Genomic DNA, 7,082 nt, shown 5'->3' with positions numbered 1-7,082 from the left:
ATAAATATTATTTTAGAAGTCGTAATACCACACCACCTCTGTTTTATGACTTAAGCGTAAATTTCTTTATGGTAGGGTGTTACATTATGGTATCAGAGCAATTCGTTCTCGCAGAATCTGGAGAATGGACTGACTACGCTTCTGGGCATATTCTGGGTGTCTGTACATGCTAATTAGGATATCTAACCGATATATATGGCATGAATATTCATGAGCATGCATTTGGGACTTTGAAGTACTAGACTTGCAATATTGAGACTGATCACCTTGATATCACTTGTTTAGTATGATCAGGAGCCAAATGGCGTCTCCTGGGCGCGGTCGTGGGCGTAATCGAGGTCAGAGACGGAGAGGTAACAAGGTAACCATACCGGTAGGTAGTTTGACCGATTTCGTGACGGCGATGACAACTGCTACTGTTGCCATTGGTGCTATTGCTGCTGTGACCAGCCAAGCGATGGGTATGATGGAACAACAAGCAAGAGTTGGCAACGATGGTGGTGATGAAAATGATGGCAGAAATAATGTTCCGAGTACAGTGGCACCAGTGGGTTATCTGGAGCAAATTTACACGGGTCAAGTAATGGGAGAAAGCTTAAGAAGGACTGTGGTGGCAAGGAGTGACCGCCGGGAATCTTTCACAAAGAAAAAGGGAAAGAAGATTACACCTAGGAGCCAAAGTTTCAAAAAGGATCGTTATGTCACTTCACATTCTCAGCGCCAGAACAATGACCGAAGGAATGATAACCGTTGGGGACAGGATTCAAAAGAGCAGACTAGTACTCAACCAGAAGACTTAAAGTGTCCGAGATGCAAAAGGTATCATCCAAACAGACCATACAAGGCCGGACTAGGCGTATGTTACCAGTGCGGGAAGCCAGGGCACATATCTCGGGATTGTTCACATAGGAGGAGCCAGGATACAGTCAAGTTTGATTCTCAGACCCGAGGTAATAGTAAACTAGTCGTTGAATTTTTTTAACTGCCTTGCATGATATTAGTATATCGCATTCTACTGTAACACGCAGTATGTTGTGATAATCAAGGTTTCTGAACGAATGATCGACCGATGACTTTCAGTTATTGAGACGGAGCGATATTTAGTTAAACTTAAAATAGTGGCAGAGTTTTTGAAGGTTAAGAATCAGAGTGACGCAGCGGAAGCAGATTAGATTATTTCTAAGGAATCGGAAGTGTTGAAAGCTACGTGGAGTTATTGTTTGAAATCCAGTGACGGTAAACTGCGAGGAAGAGGAATAGAGCGGATTCAATCTTTAGCTACAAATTGTTTAAGAGGCGAGTGAAGATGAGGCCAAATCCCTATTGTGAGAAAGTCTTGGGGTAATTCTTGAAGGTATACCAGAATATCTATCTCTGAGAGAAAGTGAGTTTGCGATAGACTTAGTGCTGGAAGTCGGATTAACTTCGATTGCATCATGATAGAAGACACCATGATAATCAACAGAATTTAGGAGGCAGTTGAAGGAAGTAGCAGAAAAAAAAAACCATTCGACCAAGTGTTTCCCTGTGGGAGGTACTGGTTATGTCAAGTGAAGAGGAAAGACAACAACAGGAAGCTCTACGCGAGAGAGAGGGTGCACCAACTAATCTCCGTGACTTGATCTAACCTTTCTTTTATAGATTACATTGAAAACTCTATCTTGAATTTCTTCTTGAAAAACCAAATTCATCGTTCTTCTAATCCTATTCCTTATCCACATAAAGCTTGTCTCTTTCGGAATAAGCCTGAACTTTTCCTAGTATAATCACGTAATCCTTGAATCCTAGGAACTTGCTGTGAGTGGAGTTGCTCTCATTCGAAAACCGTATTCTTCAAAATCAGTTGAGGTTTCCTTGACTCTATATGCTTTGTTCTTTCTATCAAGGGTTCTTGATTTGCACTCTTTTCTTGAGATGCACCTTAGTTCTTCTTCTTGTGCATTTCATCATTTCCATACAACTCTGTCTGACCATATACAAAAATTTCCTCTAATTTCTTGTAACACCGTATGTGTTGTTCATTCGTCTTTGAGCTTAATAATTCCTTGGAAATCAATTCGAGCTTAGTTAGACTATTGTACGATTTCTAGATATACCCATCAAGACAATAGTCTCTTAAAGCAAGATTTCTGAATGCGAAATATGAAGCGTGTAGGAATGTGATACCAAGGAGAATTCTGGAGCCTTAATTCTTGCCCAACATATTACATACGATTAAGTTAACTCGATGTGATGCACCGTGTGTGTGGACACCTAAATATGATGAAAGTTTTCAAACCATCAGAGAAAAGATTAACTTCAGTGCCAGTATTTAGGATACCCGAACCTAAAAGGCTATTCGGAGTTACTACGATGCGTCGTTGGCTGACTTAAAACGTGTGCTGATGCAACATCGTGAGGTAGGAGTGGACGCCCTGAGTAAGAAATTTCGAAGGAATACTTGGACGTTAATCCCAGAGGAGGAATTCTAGATGAGTTGAATCTCTAAGTTGGATATTGAGAGTGTGGTTGGAGGTGTCGGACTAAATCTATTGCAATTTTAAAACATGGTAAAGATGAGATACTAGAAGCATAACAAAACAATAGAGAGCTACCAAGAATGTCGAAGTCTGGTAAAGAAAAGGGAATTAAGAAGAGATCGAAAAAAACAAAGAATAAAAATTGGAGGAATGAAGAAACGGATTCGAAAGTACAAGAAGAGATTTGTATGCCTAATGCAGAAAGTGGAGACGTAAACCATTGTTTGAAGCCATCAAGAACGGATTTCAATCCAACCAAGGATTACTAAGATGTATCACAATTTTGATAAGATAGAGTTGAGTGGCCCGAAACAATGGATAACATGGTGACGCGTGTGATTGAATATCTGACATATTTAAAGATGAGGAGCGAGTACCAAGAGTCATTCTAGATGTGGCAACCATGGAAGGTTTCACAATGAAATTAAAAAGGGACTGATTATGAAAGGGGTTATCGAGGACTAGGGCAAGAAGTAATGCTGTTAGGTAATCGCAGATCAATTAACCAAGTCCATTTCTGTCCATCGGAGCAAACCATTTATCAGAGGTATTGATGAGACTATACATCAGAAAGAAGGTGAGGTTTCACGGTGCACTTAAAGCCTTTGTGTTGATATGAAATTGGAGCATTAAACATCTTAGTATTAGTTCCCGAATTTAATAGTCGATACCTGGTGCACGAAAATTACTTCACACTATGTAATTCCGCACAACTAACCAGCAAGTGCACTGGGTCGTCCAAGTAATACCTTACGTGAGTAAGGGTCGATCCCACGGAGATTGTTGGTTTGAAGAAAGCTATGGTTATCTTGTAACTCTTAGTCAGGATATTAATTTGTGGTTATCAATTGACTTGCAAATGAACAAGAGAGCATGAATTAAAGGTTACTTGTTATGCAGTAAATGAGAATATGTTGGAGTTTTGGAGATGCTTTGTCTTTTGAATTTCTGCTTTCTCCCTATCTTCTTCTTCACGCACGCACGTCCCTCCTATGGCAAGCTGTGTGTTGGTGGATCACCGTTGTCAATGGCTACCATCCTTCCTCTCAGTGAAAATGGTCCAGGTACGCTGTCACCGCATGGCTAATCATCTGTAGGTTCTCGATCATACCGGAATAGGATTTTCTATCCTTTTGCGTCTGTCACTACGCCCAGAACTCGCGAGTTTGAAGCTCGTCATAGTCATCCAATCCCAGAATCCTACTCGGAATACCACAGACAAGGTTTAGACCTTCCGTATTTTCAAGGATGCTGCCGATGAATTCTAGCTTATACCATGGAGATTCCGATTACGGAATCTAAGAGATAATCATTCAATCTAATGTAGAACGGAAGTGGTTGTCAGGCACACTTTCATAGGTTGAAAATGGTGATGAGAATCACAGATCATCACATTCATCATAATGAGGCGCGAATAAACATCTTAGATAGGATCAAGCGTGATTGAATAGAAAACAGAAATACTTGCATTAATTCATCGAGACACAGCAGAGCTCCTCACCCCCAACAATGGAGTTTAGAGACTCATGCCGTCAAAGAGTACAAAGTTCAGATCTAAAATGTCATGAGATACAAAATAAATCTCTAGAAGTTGTTTAAATACTAAACTAGTAACCTAGGTTTATAGAAAATGAGTAAACTATGATAGATAGTGCAGAAATCCACTTCTGGGGCCCATTTGGTGTGTGCTGGGGCTGAGACTAAAGCTTCTCATGTGTCTGGGCTGTTTTGGGTGTTCAACGCCAGGTAGTAACCTGTTTCTGGCGTTGAACTCCAACTTGTAACCTGTTTCTGGCGCTGGACGCCAGACTGCAACATGGAACTAGCGTTGAACGCCAGTTTACATCGTCTATCCTTGAGCAAAGCATGGACTATTATATATTGCTGAAAAGCCCTGGATGTCTAATTTTCAACGCAATTAGAAGCACATCAATTGGACTTCTGTAGCTCCAGAAATTCCATTCCGAGTGCAGAGAGGTCAGGATCCAACAGCATCAGCAGTCCTTTTTCAGCCTGAATCAGATTTTTGCTCAGCTCCCTCAATTTCAGCCAGAAAATACCTGAAATTACAGAAAAACACACAAACTCGTAGTAAAGTCCAGAAATATGAATTTTGCCTAGAAACTAATGAAAATAAACTAAAAACTAACAAAAACATACTAAAAACTATATGAAATTAACCCCAAAAAGCGTATAAAATATCCGCTCATCACAACACCAAACTTAAACTGTTGCTTGTCCCCAAGAAACTAGACAAATAAAATAGAATACAAATAAGTCATGAAGCAATAATATCTCAGAGTTTTTGAGTGAAGTTCAGATTCTAATTAGATGAGCGGGACTAGTAGCTTTTTGCTTCTAAACAGTTTTGGCATCTCACTTTATCCATTGAAGCTCAGAATGATTGGCATCTATAGGAACTTAGAATTCAGATAGTGTTATTGATTCTCCTAGTTCAGTATGTTTATTCTTGAACACAGCTACTTTATGAGTATTGGCCGTGGCCCTAAGCACTTTGTTTTCCAGTATTACCACCGGATACATAAATGCCACAGAGACATAATTGGGTGAACCTTTCCAGATTGTGACTCAGCTTTGCTAAAGTCCCCAATTAAAGGTGTCCAGGGTTCTTAAGCATACTCTTCTTTTTGCTTTGGACCTTGACTTTAACCGCTCAGTCTCAAGTTTTCACTTGACACCTTCACGCCACAAGCACATGGTTAGGGACAGCTTGGTTTAGCCGCTTAGACCAGGATTTGGTTTCCTCAGGCCCTCCTATCCACTGATGCTCAAAGCCTTGGATCCTTTTTATTACCCTTGCCTTTTGGTTTTAAGGGCTATTGGCTTTTTCTGCTTGCTTTTTTTTTGCAAGCTTTGTATTCAGTGCTTTTTCTTGCTTCAAGAATCATTTTTATGATTTTTCAGATTACCAATAACATGTCTCATGTTCATCATTCTTTCAAGAGCCAACATATTTAACATTCAAGAACATCAAATTCCAAAGACATATACACTGTTCAAGCATTCATTCAGAAGGCAGAAAGCATTGCCACCACATGTAAACAATTAGAATTTGTTTTATTAAAAACTCGAAAAATATTGCCTCCTTATTCTAAAGAAAATCTTCTATTTTATTCATGTTTAATGATGATGAGAAAAATAAATTATAGCTTAATTGGAGATAAAATCACTACTAATTACTACTATAACTTTTAAAGTAAAACTCAAATAAGAACAATTATCACAGAGTTAAGGCTAAGATTAGAACTCAACAACCTTGAGTTTGGGATGTGGATGTTCCTCTAGTCTGTGGGGTGCTTGGTCCTTCCAGAGATAACTTCTGATGCTTCAGTTCTTTTAAGTCACGCCCTTGCTCTTCTTGTTCCCTGAGCAGTTTGCAAAGCATACTGTTTTAATTTTGCTGTTCTTTCTTTATTTGGTCCATAGATTCATGCAACTTGGTAACAGATGCTTCAAGTTGTTCCCAATATTCAATTTGAGGGACTTCCGGGAGAAATTCTTGCGCCCTCCTCTTGATGGGGTCATCCTGTATTTGTTGTTTTTCCATTGTGGTTTTAGTGATTGGTTGTTCCACTGAGATATACTCCGTTATTCCCATCCTTACTCCAGCATCTTTGCAGAGCATAGAGATTAGGCTTGGATAAGCCAACCTGGCATCTTTGGAGTTCTTGTTTGTAAGTATGTAAAATTCAGATGGAATCAGTTGATAAACTTCCACTTCTTTTCCCAACATAATGCAATGGATCATCACTGCTCTTTTGACGGTGACTTCAGAACGGTTGCTAGTGGGCAATATAGAATGCCCAATGAAGTCCAGCCATCCTCTGGCGACTGGTTTGAGATCTTCTCTCTTGAGTTGATTTGGGACACCCTTGCTGCTGGTGGTCCACCTGGCTCCAGGGATGCATATATCCTCTAGAATCTTATCCAGGCCCTTGTTTGTTCTCATCATTCTCCTATTGAAGGAGTCTGGGTCATCTTTCAGCTGAGGTAGCTTAAAGATCTCCCTGATTTTGTCAGGGTGGATGTGAACAATCTTTCCTCTGACCATAGTCCGATAGTCATAGAGGGCAGTTCCAGATATTCTCTACCTGTCGGTTTGCCACAGATTAGCGTAGAATTCCTGAACAATATTCCTTCCCACTTTCTTTTCAGGATTAGCTAGGACTTCCCAGTTCCTGTTTCAAATCTGCTCTTGGATCTCCGGATATTCATCTTCTTTTAGATCGAACTTGACTTCTGGGATCACTGATCTTAGACCCATTATTTTGTAGTAATGGTCTGAATGTTCTTTGGTTAAGAACCTCCCTTGATTCCAAAGTGGTTTTGGAATACTCTCTTTCTTGCCTCTTGGAGTGGGTTGTTTTCCTTTAGGAGCCATGATCTTAGTGGGTATGGTTTAGTGATCACGAATAAACACACCAAACTTAGAGGTTTGTTTGTCCTCAAGCAAAAGAAAAGAAAAGAAAGGAGATGGGTAGAAGGAGAGCTTGTGTCGAATGGTGGATGAGAGGAGGGAGGCCGAATGTGGTTTTAAAAGGG

The sequence above is a fragment of the Arachis ipaensis genome, chromosome B01, assembly GCF_000816755.2.
Source record: "Arachis ipaensis cultivar K30076 chromosome B01, Araip1.1, whole genome shotgun sequence".
NCBI classification, from domain to species: domain Eukaryota; kingdom Viridiplantae; phylum Streptophyta; class Magnoliopsida; order Fabales; family Fabaceae; genus Arachis; species Arachis ipaensis.
This window is presented reverse-complemented; position numbering follows the sequence as displayed.